The following is a 19,476-nucleotide window of genomic DNA, read 5'->3' as shown; positions in this document are numbered from 1 at the left end:
CTGATACCTGCTCTTCCAAAATGAAGATTGCAGGCCACCAATAGCCTGTTAATGATAAGCTATGTACGTGTCACAGTTTCTATAGCACATTTATGTTAATTATTTCAGATCAGCCCTCCAAGGTATTATTCCTACTTTATAGACAAGAAAAAATGTGACTTCTGTGGTTAACTACCTTTTGCAAACATTGAGCTCATAAGTGGCAGAGCTGAGGCTCAAACCTAGGTATCTGAATTCAAGCCCGGGGATACTTCCCTTTATGCCACAGGTGCCTTCCCACTCGATGCTGCACACACAACTCCAGGATTTTCCTTCTTTCTAATGGGTAAGCAGCAGTAAAAGACCAGCATCCCCAGAGCTTCCTCTCAACACTAGTATTATTCCAATCCTCAGTGCTGTCTATTTTTAAGAAGCTAGAGATGATGTTAAATGTAACAGTGTATAAACCTGACCCATTGACAGAAAACCAGCAGGTCTTGTTTTTTTTCCTTAGAAAATTTGCTTTAAGAAAACAAAACAAAATTAAAAGTTAGATCAGAAGACAGGAATAGCTTAGGATTTAATCACCATCTATATATATACTGTTGTCAAAATATATCTTCTACCCAAATCTTTATTTGCCATTGTTTAGATGTGTTGCTTTCTTTGAAAGGGTCAACTTAAGTAGGGACATTATAGAAAGGCCTAAAGAGACCTATAATTCAAGGTGGCTTCAGGAAACCAGCAACTCAAAGATTTACAACCTCTTCAGCTGAAAAAATATAGCTCTAGCCACAGGCTCTAGTGAAGTTTTATTTGTATTTCAGTGTAGTGCATTTCTTTTTGTGACATTTCCCTTGGTGTTTTAGTTCGTTCCTTTTTATATTCCCAAGACAACCAAAATAATTGGTGCTACTCTTCACTACCCAACTCGAAGGAGTTAAACAGATTAAATGAGATGGGCTAGTTAGACTTTTGGGGAGAACTAAACAATATTGCTACTCCCCTCCTATGGAGACTTGGAATGGTATTTTATGTGTCCCAGATGTGCCCACATTCTGCCTAACATCTGTTAGTGCATTTTATTAAAATAATGAACTAGCATATGTTTGAAAAGTCAAAAGAATGAATAAAAGTTTTCATTCTGATGCAACACAAATAGCCAACTGTTTCTTTGTAGTTAATAATGGAGCATATAAATGGGAAATATTATTGTGATATCCACCTTCAAATATAAGTTAAAGTATGATTTAATAATTATTGGCTTAAGCTTTCTTTTTTTAAAAGAAAAAAAGATTTTATTTATTTGTCAGAGAGAGAGAGCACAAGCAGGGGGAGAGGCAGAGGGAGAGGGAGAACCAGGCTCCCCACTGAGCAAGGAGCCCGATGCGGCACTCGATCCCAGGACCCTGGGATCATGACCTGAGCCAAAGGCAGCCGCTTAACCAACTGAGCCACCCAGGTATCCCTGGCTTAAGCTTTCTAATATGAAAAATGTTTATTCCATTCAAATAAACTTTGGAAGTTTTTTCCTTTCAAAATGTTTATTGCAAGGGAAGAGATTTGTGCCTTGGCATTGATATAGGAACACCAAGAATCATCCTGGAAGCTAACAAGGAATAATTAAGATCAGAATTCAGAACTAAAATGGAAAGTTCTCTGGAAAAGACTAGAAGATCCTTGTGGGGAAGTACAGTTGAAGAGTGCAAAATACTTAAATCAAATGACAGCTTACTCAAACTGCCTTTGTGGGCATTTTAATTTTTCTCACTTAAAACAAGCATGGTGCTAGAATGGTTTTTGTGGGGTGAGAGTGGAGGGTAAAGACATCTCTTATCTAACACATTTCTTGGAAATGTTTTTAGTAAAGAATTTAAAAGAACTGTCAACTCCCACCCATACAGAGAAAATTTTGTTTTATTTTAGACTACATCAAGATCTGGAAACCCCTGCAGTAGCCATCCATCTGCTGAGTCATTTGCATTTTATACTCTACAGAAGCAAGCCATTAAAATACACATCGAATAAGACACTAAAGTAGGTTATAATTCAGGTAAATCCAAAAGCCATTCTGGTCAGCCTAGAATAATGAGGTTTTATGTGTTACATCCAGGAAGAGATAGTTTCTAAGGATTTTAGTGTGTACAAAAGTTTTGTCATTTTTTAAATAAACAAATTTCACAGACCATGCTTATAAGATCAGAATCCCCTTAAGGATTATGAAGTCTGTCACACATGAAGTATGGGATAAAGGTGGCTGCAAAAGAACCTTCTCGTCAGTATCCTGTTAAGGATATATGGGTGACCTGTCTCGCCCTGTTGTGTCCCTCTCCAACACTCACTCCTCTGATCTAATTAGTTCTTGTTCTGAGGCAGTACTGATTCTCTTCGTGTATTTTCAATTCCTTGACTTCTTTTTTTTTTTTTTAAAGATTATATTTATTTATTTGAGAGAGAGAGTGAGAGAGAGAAAGAGCACAAAGGGGGGAGCAGGAGAGGGAGAAGCAGGCTCCCCGCCGAGCAGGGAGCCCGATGCGGGACTCGATCCCGGGACTCCAGGATCATGACCTGAGCCGAAGGCAGTCGCTTAACCAACTGAGCCACCCAGGCGCCCAATTCCTTGACTTCTTGACATTTACACATCCTTAGCGTCCGTCTTCACTCTTGGACTTTATTACATTAGCTGTCCTGGTTTGACCCTTCCCTAAAATTTAAAAAGACGGCTGTGGGCCTGACCTCAGCACAGCTGTGCCTTCTTCCACGTGATCCAGTTCTTAGCTATTTGCCAACCTATTCATTTCCTGACTTGCTCTTTAATTAGGCTTGTCCGTATTCTTATCCCAGCCTTTAGCTTAGGGCTTGACACATAGTGAATACAAATTGCATTACAAGAAGATGTCAAACGTAACCTGGAGACACCATGCCATTCATGGTACAGGAAAAGAGCCATCTTTATCAACAAATGCAGAAAATACAGAGCCCTTTAGTGGAAAAGAACAAAGAAAGGAGGTTGCTATCTGTAGTATAGAATACTCCAGGAACAATCTTGGATCAGGAGAACCCATGTTAGGAATGTCCTGTGACATTGTTGCAGCCACCCCCCGGCCCCCACCAAAAGAATAATGACCAACAGGAAAGCTTGTTATTGGTGGACTTTCAGTTAAGATGTTGATTTTGAAGAGTCCTGTCAAAACATACTAACATTTCATACCAAGAATACAAGTTTAACATGCTATACATTAATCCTAATATTCCAAGTGGAACTTGAAAGTTGACTAGTTCTCAAGACAGATTTAGCACCTTTCTCCCCCATTCACTTGCCTAGATTATTTGTATGCAAATATGTCCCCCTAACCCACCCACAATAGTGAAAGTAGCATGAGGGCACAGTGTCATTATTCATCTTTAAATGGGCTCCCCCCAAAAAATGGCCCCAGTACTTGACACATTGTAATATATAGGCATACATATGCTTTGCTCCTAAGATACATCTAGTATGCCTTTAGGTAATGAAAATAACTAGTTTTTAAAAAGCAGTCACTAAAAATAACTTGCTTTATATATTTTACAAAGAATGTTTAGTTTAATCATTACAACAATACTTAGAAAATGAAAATTTGAATAGGCATAATTTTCTATCATGTTCACATAATTATAATACTGTTGGTCTATGTTTATGAACACAGATATTGCATACATTAATGATGTGCATGAAAATGACACAACCTCCTAAGAGGGCAACTTGGTAGTTTTTTTTTTTAAAGATTTTATTTATTATTTGAGAGAGAGAGAAAAAGAGAGAGCACATGAGAGGGGGGAGGGTCAGAGGGAGAAGCAGACTCCCTGCCGAGCAGGGAGCCCGATGCGGGACTTGATCCAGGGACTCCAGGATCATGACCTGAGCTGAAGGCAGTTGCTTAACCAACTGAGCCACCCAGGCACCTGGCACCTTGGTAGTTTTCAAAATTTTGAATGTGTCTGTCTTTCAGCCTAAGAAATCCAGTTTCAGGAAGGTATCTTACAGAAGTACTCACACAAGTGTGCAAAGAAATATATACATGGGGGCGCTGGGTTCAAGAGACTTGACCTCTCTGCAGATTGGATCAGATGACCCAAGGGGTCACAGTAAGAGTACTAGTCACTGCAGTTGGGATAGAATGGGGGGGGAGGCAGGGGTTGTGCAGAGATAGACTCAGGGACTGGCTGAAAAAGACAGGTTGTTTGTCCGAAGTGGCCAAATGCCCATACCTGGAGCAAGAATAAAATACACAGGCAAGAAGGAAATCCAAGAAAGCGGGGCACAGGATAAGTTTAAGGGGGTATAACACACCTACCTGAAAGCTGAATCAGGGGGTCTAAAGCCAAGTCATCAAGAATAGCTATCTTTCCTTCTCCTCCAGGAGAGGATGACAAGTGAGGTGAGGAATAAGGGCAAGGTGCAACATGGCTGGTGTTAGCTGAGGCTGGCAAAAGGACACCCCGACCTTGGTTCTAGATCCTAAAGACTCAGGTGGGCCTCGTCTGAAGACACATGCAGAACAGGGTACTGATTGAGGGTTGTGAGAAGCAGAAGGTTAGGAAAACTAGAGATGGATCCAATAGCATACCAAATTTGCAAAAATCCCCCAACGTAGATGTGAGCAAGAGCCAGGGTCAATTAGAGCTGACATGTGATAATTGGCTTTCTCTTGGTGCTAATTTCTTTGACCCTCTGATCCTCTCTAGATCAGTCTCTGTTGTGGCTTCACATCATGTCCCCAAGCTCTAAGTTTTGGAATGTCCCAGGTTTAGTCTTAGGACTTTCTACCCTCTTAATTTATATCCTCTCTCTGGGTGATCCTATTTAGTAATGTGGCTGTAAGTGCTAAGGACCTCTCCAAACTTATATCCAACTCCTTTTTCAGCCCCTCTACTTGGATGTCTAATAGGTATCTCAAATATAAAATGTCTAAACTAGATCTCCTCTTTGAAATGTAAACAAAGAACAATATATGATTTTTAACTGTCCTTTTATTTGTAGCTATAATATCTATATTGCTTTATAGACCCAAGGGAGTTAAAAGAAATTGCTCCTTATGATTACTTAAAACCACATAAATAACTCAAAATGTAAAATTAATGTTTTAAGTGTATTTGCATACATGTTCATTTATACATTCCCTTAGCAAGAGTCTACAGCTCTTAACCACACTCAGTAATTCAAAGAGACATAAGACATAGACCCAATCCTCAAAGAACCTAGCATCTAGTAGGGGACACAGACACATACCAAATGTGATGAGGCAAATAAGAGAAAGGCAATAGGAAGAGTTCTTCCTGAGGCCCATTTTTAATTACACACTATGGAATAGCACCTCTCCTAGGACTCCAGTCTTGGCAACATTAGCTTTATCCTGAAAACGATAAGAGTTGTAGGTAAATTCACAACTGTGCTAATAGCCAACAATCTCATAAACTGTGTGTCAAGTACTGTGCTAAGTATTTTAGAAGCATCATCTCATTTAATCTTTATGCCAACTTTATGAAGAAGTTACCATAATTATTACCATTTTATGGATTAGAAAATAGAGGTTTAATGCATTTTAGTACTTGCCTAAGTCACCTGAAGTAATAGGGCGGGCAAATCCATATCCTTAACCACTATTTAAACTACTTTCTCACAATTGGTGACCCTACTTTAACTAGTAATAAAGGTTTTTTTTAAAAATATTTGTGCTAGGTTTTTTTAAAAATATTTGTACTAAAATAAAAAATAAATATACAAATAATCCAAATAGTGAATATCCATATATTTTAGTAATAATAATCCCCAATTATTAAGGATAATTGGACAAAAAGGAATATAGCATAAGAAGTCATGAAATGCTGGGTTCAGTTTTTCAAAGCTCATAAAGATACAGGATAAATCATTTCAAGTTTCCTGCTGATTGCCTTTGGAGATAAGTTATTAGTCCTAAAGTACATTCTGGTTCTGGGCCTTCTCTTATTACTATAACATAGATAAGCTAGGATAGAAAAATCATCAGACTTGCAAAAGCTAAGAGAATAGAAGCCAAAACCTATAGAAATATAGTCTTCTAAATTTATTATCTGTTATGCATTGATTTATCACATATGGTGGGAATTTAAACCAGATGTATGCTTACTGGAAGAGGCTATCCCAAGACAGACAGGAGAGAGGAATGTGACCTCAGCTTGAAAGTAGAGAATCAGAACTTGGTGGTGGTTCAGAAGTTTCCTTTTATGCTAGTTATATAACAGAATAAAAGTTCTTCAATCATCTTTTCAAATTAACTGAGACGTCATTTCTTAATCTGGAAGTTGTTGAAACTTACGGCTTTCGAAATGCAATTATTTTCATATTGAAAAACGTAGATTTTCTGAGTCAGTCTTGCTTAATCTAAAGCAAAACATTTTTAGAAAATACAGCTCTTATATGTAAATATTAAAATCTACACATTCCTGTTTGCTTCATTCTCATCTGGAATTTAGATATCAAATTTTAATAGCTAGAATTCAGTAACACATCTTTGTCTGCCATCTGCTTTTTTTAACTGAAGCTTTAAAAAATCTATTCTTTCAAGTCACATTTAAGGATGTACATTTAAGGGGGAAAAAAAAAAAGACCTAGCCTAACATGAGTAATCTACCTATAGTTATGTAATCTTTTCATTTTTTAAAACTTAAAAATCACTATTGAAGAAAACATTTCTCATAGTTAATGCTTTAGTTTGAGAATAGTCTGAACAATAACAACAACAAAAAAACAAAATATGGAACAACTTGCTGGATTCATTATTATATTTTTATAATTATTTTATATTTATTATATAAAATTTAATTTTTTAATTCCATTTTTAAGAAATTAAAATTAAAACATTTCATGGTTCCCTGAAAATATTGGGGGCCCTAGGCACTGTGCCTAAGGCTAATTGGACCTGATAGGAGTAAAGCTAGGTTCTGCACATGTAGCCCCGTCAGAAACTGGGTGCAGAGGCCTATGAAACTTTCCTTAGGGCGCCTGGGTGGCTCAGATGGTTAAGCGTCTGCCTTCAGCTCAGGTCATGATCCCAGGGTCCTGGGATCGAGTCCCGCATCGGGCTTCCCGCTCCTTGGGAGCCTGCTTCTCCCTCTGTTTCTCTCTGTCTCTCATGAATAAATAAATAAAATCTTTAAAAAAAAAAAAAAAAAGAAAAACTTTCCTTAGGAGCACAGGCGAGGCTTGTGGGCCCTAAGATTAATAGCAAATATCTAGGGGCCTATGATAGTTTACTTTAAATGTTATATTTTCATTGTATTATTCCTATAACTAAATTCTTGTTAAATATTATGATACTGACTCAGTTGGTCTATGGGGAATTAAGGAAAATATCTTTCTAGTCAGGGTTCTTAGTCGTAAGCAACAAAAGCTGTCTTTGGTTGACTGAGTAGAAAAAGAGTTTTATTAAAGGGCATGAGGTATTTCACAAAATGGTTGGGATATTTGGAACATTAGGTTCAAGGATAAGCCTCAGGAAGAATGCCCAAAACCGCATCCCATGAGTAGGTCTAATGAGGAAAATGTTGCCACCACCAGCCACTAGAAGTTACAGTTTGTCTCACTGCTGTTCTGTGTGAGGAAAGCAGTTGCAAGGATTATCATTACCGTCATTAGTGTCAATTATTATTTTTGCCAAGAACTCAGTCTTGCAGCCCCTGTAAGTGCAGAGTGAGAGACCAAATGTTTCATTAATAATTATATAAAAACAGGGGCGCCTGGGTGGCTCAGTTGGTTAAGCGACTGCCTTCGGCTCAGGTCACGATCCCGGAGTCCCGGGATCGAGTCCCGCATCGGGCTCCCTGCTCGGCAGGGAGTCTGCTTCTCCCTCTGACCCTCCTCCCTCTCATGCTCTCTGTCTCTCATTCTCTCTCTCTCAAATAAATAAAATCTTTAAAAAAATAAAAATAAAAATAAATAATTATATAAAAACACTTCGCCACATATAAGACCCAAAATATCTGAAAAACAGAAAGTCAAGAAATAAGGAATTCTCCATTTCTCAAGAATTTCTCAAGGAAACAAAAACACTACATAGTATATATCCTCAAGGAGCGCACAATTTCCTGAAGGAGGTAAGCATATGCATGACTATTAGTAAAACCATTTTCCTGTGTGATATAAGCGAAATGATAGGGGAGCAGAGAGGAGGAGACAATTTCAAATCAGGAGCATTTGAGCCTTGAAGAATAAGCAGGGAATGGAACATTCCACAATAGAGGGAACCAAGTGGGCAGATAAGCAGAGTTAAACTGAAGGGTGTATTTGAGGTTTTAAAATTTACAACTTTAACAAATTGAATACTGATTTTATTTTTTTTATTTTTTTTAAAGATTTTATTTATTTAGAGAGAGATAGTGAGAGCAGGAACACAAGCAGGGGGAGTGGGAGAGGGAGAAGCAGGCTTCCCACATAAGCAGGGAGCCCGATGTGGGACTCGATCCTAGGACCCTGGGATCATGACCTGAGCCGAAGGCAGACGCTTAATGACTGAGCCACCCAGGCGCCCCTGAATACTGATTTTAATACAAGTAATTATATTCCTTTACAAACCAGTTTTCCCTGGACAGTGATAATTATCAACTGACAGCTGGGTCACCTGGGTGACTCAGTCAGTTGGGCGTCTGACTCTTGATTTCGGCTCAGGTCATGATCTAAGGGTTGTGGGATCTAGCCAGCTCAGGCTCTGTGCTCGGCAGGGAGTCGGCTTGAGATTCTTTCTCTCCCTCTCCTTGTGCCCCTCCTGCTGTGCTCTCTCTCTCTTGTTTTTCTCTCTCTCTCAAATGAATAAATAAATCTTTTAAAAATTTATCAACTGACAGAGCTGTGAACAGGGTAAAGTTACAGTTTGATTTTAGGAATCAAGAGGTCCATTTAAGTAGTTGGAAGGGGGCAGAAAACAAATCAAGGCTAAAGAGAATATATGTGGTGAGGAAATTGAAGGTACTTTAAACGGAAGAAACAGTCTATAATTAGAAGAAATATTTAAGTGATAATGGTGTTTTTAATTTAGAAAAGACTTTTTTAAGATTTTTATTTATTTGAGAAAGAGAGAGCAAGCAAGAGAGAGCACAAACAGGGTGAAGGGCAGAGGGAGAAGCAGGCTCCCCGCCAAGCGAGGAGCCTCATTTGGAACTCGATTCCGGGACTCCAGGATCATGACCTGAGCCAAAGGCAGATGCTTAACCAATTGAGCTACCCAGGCACCCTAGAAAAGACTTCCACATATCTGAAGAGACAGAATGAAAAGAGATTGTAGATGATAGAAGAATAAATGAGGTGAGGAGGATAGGGGAGGATCCTCTGGGGGGAGGTTAGGGGAAAGCAGAGACATTGGAAAGAGGAACACTTATTTATATAGGATGTGAAGGAATAAAGAAAATGTAAAGATGTTCTAGAAGTGGAAAGGAAGAAGGGCCAAAGAGATCATCTGCCAATAACTTTGATCTCTATAGAGCAGGAGGTTGAAGGTTAAATATTCTTTGGATAGTGAGGAGTTTCTAGAAAGTAAGCTTTGGTTTTTTTTATGATTTATTTATTTATTTCCACACACAGAGTGGGGAGGGACAGAGGGAAAGAAAGAATTTCAAGCAGACTCCCTGCTGATTGCAGAGCCTGACATGGGGCTCAAGCCCATGACCAGAGTCAAAATCAATTGTTGGATGCTCAACTGACTGAGTCATCCAGGCGCCCCTAGAAAGTAAGTTTTTTGTTTGTTTGTTTGTTTAAGATTTTATTTATTTATTTGAGAGGGAGAGAATGAGAGACAGAGAGCACGAGAGGGAAGAGGGCAGAGGGAGAAGCAGACCCCCTGCCGAGCAGGGAGCCCGATGTGGGACTCGATCCCGGGACTCCAGGATCATGACCTGAGCCGAAGGCAGTCACTTAACCAACTGAGCCACCCAGGCGCCCCGAAAGTAAGTTTTTGCATGGCCTGTTCCCTCTGTCCTAAGTGCTCTTCCTCATCACATGGCTTATCCCTCATCCTCTTCAAGTCACCCTCTCAATGAGCCCAACCCTCATACCATATCTGAAATCTCTACCTGCTTCTTGCAGTCCTGAACTCCGCTACCCTCTCTTTTTTCTTTTTTCCCATAGCTCTTACCACCTTCAAACATACTATGTTTGATTATATGATTTACTTGGTCTTTTTGTTTTCTGTTATCTGTTCCCTCCCATGAAAATGTAAGGCCACAGGACAGGGATTTTTGTCTCTTTTATTTACTTAGAATGATGGCTGATGCTCAATAAATATTTGTTGAATGAATACATAGAAAAGTTAATGTTGAATTGAGAGCAAAAAACAAAAATAAGAGACAGTTTCTGGAAGAGTTATAGTTGAAAGCAGGACTGATAGTTGGTATAAACCACATTATGGTACTACTTTTTCAAAATATTGACATACTTTTGTAACAGTTGGTAAACATCTGCCCAGGCATCCTTGGCTTCTCTCTCAGGCCCTTAGTTCGCAATTAAAGGGTAAATAAAGAGTGCAGCTAGGCGCCTCTCTCAGACCCTGCTGTGTCAGTTCAAGGTCAGTGCCTCTGCTATACTAGTTAAAATTTTTGAATATGTAGACAGTGTTAAGAAATCAGTAAGAGATGGGGCGCCTGGGTGGCTCAGTTGGTTAAGCTACTGCCTTCGGCTCAGGTCATGATCCTGGAGTCCCGGGATCAAGTCCCGCGTCGGGCTCCCTGCTCGGCGGGGAGTCTGCTTCTCCCTCTAACCCTCCTCCCTCTCTTGCTGTCTCTCATTCTCTCTCTCTCAAATAAATAAATATCTTTAAAAAAAAAAAGAAATCAGTAAGAGATGACCTAAAGGATTCCTGCACAGGCCAGGTTGAGATGAAAAGTGTGAATTTAGAGAAAGCCATGTCAACAAAATTCCATGACTTCCTCCAGCAATTATCAGGCTGGAGACCACATAGAAGGTGACAGTAGAGATGATCCAGAAAGGCCAGATGTGATCATGAGAGAACACAGGCTAGAGACATAAGGTACTAGGAGGGCATTTCTTTGGGATGGTTGACAATGGAATCCAGGTTAAGGGTAAATGTCATTAGGAGACTAATGGGTTTGAGGATGTAGGGAGGGCTCCCATGATGAGAGAACCCGGAATGGTGGGTCACCCTACTATCCAGCTCATTTGAACTTTGGGGCTGAAAGACCAGAGAGACAGTGTCAACTTCAATAATATTTTCCTAGTGTAATATGGATCTAAGGACCTTGCCATTTCAATATTAAATTGAGACAGTACCTCTTTATCATGGTTGTCTTGACATGGGTTCATAGAACATAGTATAATCATGTACGACATGGTACCTGCCCTCAAGATGCTTGTCATCTAGTGGGAGAGGCAAGATGGATATTCTTCAAATAACATGCCACTTATAAATTTGTGTATGATAGATTATAAATATGATTTAACTTTAAATTCTACAAAACCAATATAAAAGCAGTGGGTAATAGGTAGCATCTGGTAATCATACATTGTTCTTTTGGACTCCTCCCTAGGATATATTATGGTTTTAGCTTCCCTAGAGAATTCTGTATGCCAGTGAAAGCATTACCTTAAGATTATGTTGTAAAGTATTCGAATGTAATGCATGTTATCATTGCTGTGATTGGCACCTGACCAAGCTCCAGACCACACCACTCCCATTCCACGTTTCCTCGTTAGAAAGAGAAGCTCAGAAAATACTTATCCCCTTGCCAAGTAACTATTTCTATACCCTTCCTTTCACTTTTCAAGATGTTTTGATTTGCTGTTTGTTTGAATGTTGTTAACAATCTGTAAAATGCAGATCCTACTTTGATTTCTACTCATATCACACAGTAATCGGTGTTGATTTTTTTTTTTAAGATTTCATTTATTCGGGCGCCTGGGTGGCTCAGTTGGTTAAGTGACTGCCTTCGGCTCAGGTCATGATCCTGGAGTCCCGGGATCGAGTCCCGCATCAGGCTCCCTGCTCGGCAGGGAGTCTGCTTCTCCCTCTCCCACTCCCCGTTTGTGTTCCCTCTCTCGCTGTGTCTTTCTCTGTCAAATAAATAAATAAAATCTTTAAAAAAAAAATAAAAAATAAAAAATAAAAAAAGATTTTATTTATTCATTTGAGACACAGAGATAGATAGAGAGAGAGAGCATGAGCAGGGGGGCAGGCAGAGGCAGAGGGAGAAGCAGGCTCCCTGCTGAGCCAGGAGCCTGATGTGTGGCTCGATCCCAGGACCCCAGGATCATGAGCTAAAGGCGACGCTCGATCATCTGAGCCACCCAGGCGCACCTCTGTGTTGATTTTAATTTAATTTGGATCTACTTTTCAGTCTAGACATACATTTGCCTTGCAATAAGAGGTGATATCATCTTTACATAGGAATATGCTCTTTTTAAAGTGAACTGTGGGTGAAAGTACAATATTTTTGTGAGAAACTATGTAGTGAGAATACTGCTTGTATTGGAGAGGTGGGTGTAAGACAGGAATGATATATTTCTTCCTTAGCTTATTATAATTAGAGATATTTGTAAGAAAATAGAATCACTGTTGCCTAAGTGTTGCTCAGCTCCTGCTGATCAGTTCTCACTCACTGGCACCATCCTTTGTGATATAATAGTTAGTTGCTGTGGAGATGATTATCATGTCATGGAGAAAAAAGACAGGAATTTAAATGAAGAATGAGCAGCAGGAGCAAAAGAACATGCCAAAAGTGAAGCATTTCATCTGGTTTAATTTTCTCTTGCCTTTTTAATGTGTATAGTATATCATAAAGTTGGATGTATCAACCTAAATAATAGGGTTTCAGGGTTAATGATTAAGAACAAAAGGAAAAAATTAAAAGGCAAGACAATAATGCTGATATTCTTTACAGAGGCAAGACTAGGTTCAAGTTAAAATATATATAATCATAAACATGCACTGTTGGGCCATACCACCATAGTTTAGATAAACAATTAAGCTGTTTGGACAGTTCTGTTGCAGCCTAGCTTTTGAGAGTTGTTGAGGTAACTTAGGCATCATTCAATAAGCAGGAAGTAGAATGCTGAGATAGAGAGTGGGCTTTGTAGCAAACAGCTGGATTGAATAGCACTTACAAAGCAGGTCACTTGATCTTCTTTGAACTTCAATTTCATCAAGTATAAAATTGGAACACATTTGTAGGATTGTTTTCAGGGCTATTAACTGGTATGGACTCATGTAATCATACCAGCTACTCACAGCCGATGTCTGTTCTGACTGGTCATTGCATTTATTGTGATAGGTCAGTGCCCATTCTGGGCTAGTTATTAAATATTCTGAATGTCATCTCTGTTAGTTAGGACAAAATAGGCTATGCTGCAATAACAAATTGTGAAATCTCAGTAATTTAACACAATGACATTTTTTGCTCTCATAGATTCCAGTGAGATCTGGCAGTTGTCCCTCCCTCTTGTGACTAATGGTTCCTAATCCAAGATCATTATAACAGAAGAGGGATGGAGGAGGCATGTCTGTTTTTAACTTCCTTGACCCCAAAGAGATGTATATTATTTCTATTCAGTCCATTGGCCAGAACTAGTCACATGACTCCCAACCTATCTGCAAGGGAGGCTAGGAAATGTAGAGGAGGTTATGGAGTCATTGGTGAGCACTAAGTGTCTTGCCACATCACCCCTTGTTTTGGGAAGATTAGAAGGGATAATATATATAAATGATTTCCAATTGTACCTGATGAGCTAGGTCCGACCACAAAGGTTGATCCTAGTTTAAGGCTTGATGTGAATAATGAATGATTTGGTTGAGATTATTTTCACTTTCACCTGACACAAGAAAAGAAACAGATGCAAGGATGCACATGAAACTGAACAAGGATATAGGGTAGTGCATGTTGAATACAGCACTCCGGTGCCTCGACCTGCTTTGCTCCCTATGGAAGCATGTCTCTGGTTCAGCAGCCTCAGCAGCCCCTGTAGGGGAGGAATTTGCCAGGTCAGAGGAGCCCAGACCAGAGGTTTGCTGCCTTTCCACTATTTTAGGCTGGGATGGATAGTGGTAGTGTAGAGCAAGAAGGGGAGAAATCACACAAGAGACCACCCTATTAGCATGATAAAGAATTTCTTGCTGAGTCATAGTTATCACATGATTTATTCCTTACTGCATCTTTGAGACTGCATTAGTAAGAATACTCTGAGTTCATATTTCACATCTGTGATAGAATTATACTGAGTGCTATAGGGGGATGCTAAACAAAAAGAAAACCTGGCCTCTTCTCAGGAATTTATAATCTAATTAAAGAGATTAAGTCACTTTCAGTAAACAAGTCAATAAGTGGCAAAATTATACCTATGAAAGAACATTTTAAAAATAAGGCATCGGGGTGCCTGGGTGGCTCAGTCATTAAGCGTCTGCCTTCGACTCAGGTCATGGTCCCAGGGTCCTGGGATCGAGCCCCACATCGGGCTCCCTGCTCTGTGGGAAGCCTGCTTCCCCCCTCCCACTCCCCCTGCTTGTGTTCCCTCTCTCGCTGTGTCTCTCTCTGTCAAATAAATAAATAAAATCTTTTAAAAAATAAATAAATAAAATAAGGCATCATACAATAAGATGTTGATTTTGAGGTACAAATGACAAAAAAATGAATGAAAGGAGAGAATAATTACTAGGAAAGTTAGTAGAAGTCAGGCAGCATTAATTCTCCAGAGACAGTTAAAGACTATTTCAGCCCTGGTACCTTTGGTTCAGGTACCAGAGCCAAAAAGTGCAAAGAATTTCACTCACTTGATCTTAGCCAAAAGCCGAGAAGCGATGGGTGCAAAGAATTCCAGATCGCATTTCCCAATAGGACTGGTTTGGGAGGCTGAAAAAATTTCAACCCAGTTGCTCTAGACAAGTTGATACCAGGAGTAGCCTGGATGCTGTGGGAATGGAATGCTCATGAGATTTACCCTGGGGCTTCCCAGAAATGCCTGGGGAAGGCTGGGGAGACAGAGCAGAGGTCTCACAGTTACCCAGCAAGGGGCCAATTAGAAAGAAAAGCCTGGCAGTAATATAGTCATACCAAGAGGTTGTAAAACTATTTGAATTATATTATAATTACAATCATCTGTATATAATTTCAATGTTAATATTATATTGTAAGCATTTTCCCATATTCTGAACTAATATTTAAAACATAATTTGTAATGGACAGAAAAGAATAATTCTCAAGTGATAGGTAATGTGTGTTTAGAAACATACATTCTGTCATTCAATTTTCATAATATCTGTGTGAAATAGATACTATTGTCACTACTTTACAAATGAAAAATCTGAGTCTAGGAGATTCTTTTTTTTCTTTTAAAGATTTTATTTATTTATTTGAGAGAGAGAGAATGAGAGACAGAGAGCAGGAGAGGGAGGAGGGTCAGAGGGAGAAGCAGACTCCCCGCCGAGCAGGGAGCCCGATGCGAGACTCGATCCCGGGACTCCAGGATCATGACCTGAGTCGAAGTCAGTCGCCCAACCAACTGAGCCACCCAGGCGCCCCTGAGTCTAGGAGATATTAAAGTCACATAGCAAGTATCTGATTGAGTTGGGATGAAACCTTAGTTTGCCTGATTTGAAAGCCTATCCTCTAATATAATTACACTGCCTTGCCTATTGTGTGCCATTGTGTCAATATGCCACCAATTATTAAACTGATCTGTTGTTAAATATTTAAGTTGTTTCAAAGGGTTTTTTTAAGTATCAAAATCTGTGGTAAACATCGTCACACATAAATTTTGTGTAAGTAAGCTTTACGTACATCCTTATACCTGAATCTCTTTAACAGTGTATACTTCTGTAGGATGAACTCCTTAAAGAGGAAATACTGGTCATTAAAGAGTATAAACTTTTTAAAGTTTTTGATAACATTGTTAAATTTTCCAGATGAAAAATTATATTAACTACATGTTCACCTATAGTGTATAGAAGTGACTGTTTCCTTGAAACGTCTCCACAATGGATACTGTAACTTTAAAATTTTTTGTCAGTCTAACAGTAAACCTCAAAAGCTCAGACTTCTCTAGATGTGTGGTCTTCCTGCAGCCACTGGTGTTCCTCATTTGATATTAGTCCCTCATACAGTAACAAAAATTGAGTTAATTAATTGTAATTCATTGAATATTTAGCATTAGCTTGTCTTGAATCACAAAAACAAATTTATATTAAAAATTTCATGTTAAGTTTCTGATATTTATTTAATTCAGGTCAGCAGCATTGCTCAGCTAAAGACAGTTACCCTGTAGGTCAGGAGACTTGACTAATCCATATCTGAAATTCCTTCTGTAAAGGAAAGGGAAAAAAAACGCACTCTCCTTTAACTTGTTTGTACACATGAAGTCTTTAGGGACTCTTGTGTTTGTGGTCCTGGGTCTGTGTTTATGTGTGTATGGGCAGGAGTGCTATTGTATAGTATGAATGAGATTTAGGAAAATGAAGGGGTGATGAAAAGTGAAATTTTTCTTAATAATTGTTAAGAAAAGAGTTTTGGGGTTGTGGGGGGGCTTTTTAAAAAGATTTTATTTATTTGAGAGAGAGAGTGAGCAAGCAGCAGGGAGGAGCAGAGGAGAAGCAGACTCCCCACTGAGCAGGGAGCCCGACTTGGGGCTCAATCCCAGGACCCTGGGATCATGACCTGAGCTGAAGGCAGATGCTTAACCGACTGAGCCACCCAGGCACTTCAAGAAAAGAGTTCTAAAAAATGTTTTGAGTATTTCTTTATGTTTTGGGAGAAATAACCTGCCAGGATTCAGTAAGTAAGTTCTAGGAATAATTATAACTCATCAACTTAAGCATAAATAAGGTTATTATTTAAAAACAATTTAAATATTTTCTGGAGTATTAAAATTGCTTAAAACGTGTGGCACATTTTTTGTCAGTAGTCTAATACTACCTTAATTGTATCTGTTCAGCTGACTGAGCCACAGTATCAACAAGGAAGCTGCCTTAATTCCTAATTACAGACAAAAATACCCAGACTGCAAACGTGTATATTAAAGTGAAGAGCAGTAGTGCATGACAAAATCTCATTGTATTAAGAGCATAGGCTTTTGCGTCTGAAAAATCACTGAATTTGTATTAAATTCTGTCACTTTCTGGTTGTTTAATTTGGGGGCAAGGGACAGTTGCTTAACCTCCTTCAGCCTCATTTCCTAAACTATAAAATTGAGATGCCTATACTCACCTGCAGCCAGGTTGTAAGGCTTACAGGAGAATATGTATCTGAAATAACTAGACATACTAGATGGCTAATACATGTTAACCTGTGTCATTATTCAGCATGTTTTTGGTAGATAGACTAGTGACCCTGATCTATAATCGTCTAGCTGTTCTGGACTCATCATAATTTAAGTTTCTAGTAATTTAAAATTTGCTTAGTTGTAACAATGTGCCATTCTCACTGAGGGTACAATTTATTTTAGTGGAGGAGGGGCAGAGGGAGAGAGAATCTTAAGCAGGCTCCATGCCCAGTGCAGTGCCACGATGTGGGGCTCAACCCCACGACCCTGAGATCATGACCTGAGCCAAAATCAAGAGTTGGACGCTTGACCAACTGAGCCACCCAGGCATCTCCCTCACTAAGGGTACTATTAGGTGTGAAGTAGATGCTGTAGTTTTTTAATTTTCTGCAAACAGTAATCCAAGCCAGGCTCCAGAAGACGGGGAAGGAAGAAAGGAAGGGAAGGAGGGAGGGAGGGAAAGAAAGAAAGAAAAGAAAGAGAGAGTGAAAGAAAAGAAAGAAAGAAAGAAAGAAAGAAAGAAAGAAAGAAAGAAAGAAAAGAGAAAGAAAGAGAAAGAGAAAAAGAGAAAGAAAGAAAGGAAGAAAGGAAGAAAGAAAAAAGAAAGGAAGAAAAAGAAAATGGAGAAAAAAGTTCCAAGGGCAATAGAATAAAAAAATAACTCTTGGAGAATTTTGAGAAAATGAATTGTTTCAAGGCTGATATTTATTTGAAAATGAGAAATAGCATTAGATATATGTAGTGAATTTTGCAGATATGGTTCAGTGCTAAAGCCTTTAATATATTTCATTTAACAGCTTCATAATCTGTTAACTAGCTAAGTGATTTTTATTTTTATATATTTATGCAGCAAAGTAAATGGCTATTTAAGTGCTTTTTGATGTGTGAAGTAATGTACTTCTTAATTGCCACTTTTAAGTGTCCTTAATTTAGTGAAATCTCTCCCCTGTCTGTTGATGGTTTTGCTTCTCTGATAAGGCAGAGAACATTTATTTGTTCATTGGTATCTAACGGTATTATAACGATCCTTTATAAGCATGGTGATAAGGGATTCACTAATGATTTGCAAATAGATAAATATGAAGATATATATGAATTGTAGCAAGATGAAAAAAATTCTCTTTGTAAGTGGCACTGGAATTTATCTTAGAGAGGGAATTGTCTTACTTTAGGAGATACTTTTTTTTTTTTAAGATTTTATTTATTTATTTGACACAGAGAGACACAGCGAGAGAGGGAACACAAGCGGGGGAGTGGGAGAGGGAGAAGCAGGCTTCCTGCTGAGCAGGGAGCCCAATATGGGGCTCCATCCCAGGACTCTGGGATCATGACCTGAGCTGAAGGCAGACGCTTAACAATTGAGCTACTCAGGCGCCTCTTTAGGAGATATTTTAATTAACTGTTGGGGTGGAAGGTGAGAATGTCAGCAGGGTCAGCATGAGACAAGAGAACGAAAGAAGTGGTACATTGCTCAGTACAAGAAAGGAACAGAGTCCAGAAGGAGAGGAAGGAGAGAGAATAACTAAACACCATAGCAGAGAGGTAAAAAAAAAATTTTAAAGGATCTCTGATACTCTGCTTTATGCCATTTGCTTTTCTGTGATGTAAAATCCCTCTGTCTCCCAGAACTTTCGGTAAAAGTGACTGACTGTTCACACCCATTACCTATGGGAATTTTGTGGGCTTTTTTTTTTTTAAAGGAAATTAAGGAAAAGCATTGGGTTTTGCAATAGGATCCACATGTATGGAACAGAAATGGCATATGTGGGACAGTGAAGTCTTCCATTACCTGAATTAATTCAGCAGAAGCAAAAATTAGAAGCAAAATAAAAGAAAAATTTTGCACTGGACACCTATTAAAATCAGCAAGACAGATTTTATGCAGGACTAGTGCAGTAGGGCAGAGACCGCAGTATATCCTGAAGTTGAACTCTGCCAAAACAAAAGGTAGAACGCTTTTTTTTTTTTTAAGATTTCATTTATTTATCTACAGAGAGAGCAATAGTGAGAGATGAGAGCAGGAACACAAACAGGGGGAGTGGAAGAGGGAGAAGCAGGCTTCCCACTGAGCAGGGAGCCCTATGTGGGGCTCGATCCCAGGACCCTGGGATCATGACCTGAGCCGAAGGCAGACGCTTAACGACTGAGCCACCCAGGCGCCCCAAGAAGACTTTTTTTAAACACTGGGTTGTGCAAAAGGAAAAGTACCAATGGATGTCAGTGAGGGAGAT

The sequence above is a fragment of the Mirounga leonina genome, unplaced genomic scaffold (assembly GCF_011800145.1).
Source record: "Mirounga leonina isolate KUSES-001 unplaced genomic scaffold, KU_Mleo_1.0 Mir_154, whole genome shotgun sequence".
In the NCBI taxonomy this organism is placed as follows: domain Eukaryota; kingdom Metazoa; phylum Chordata; class Mammalia; order Carnivora; family Phocidae; genus Mirounga; species Mirounga leonina.
This window is presented reverse-complemented; position numbering follows the sequence as displayed.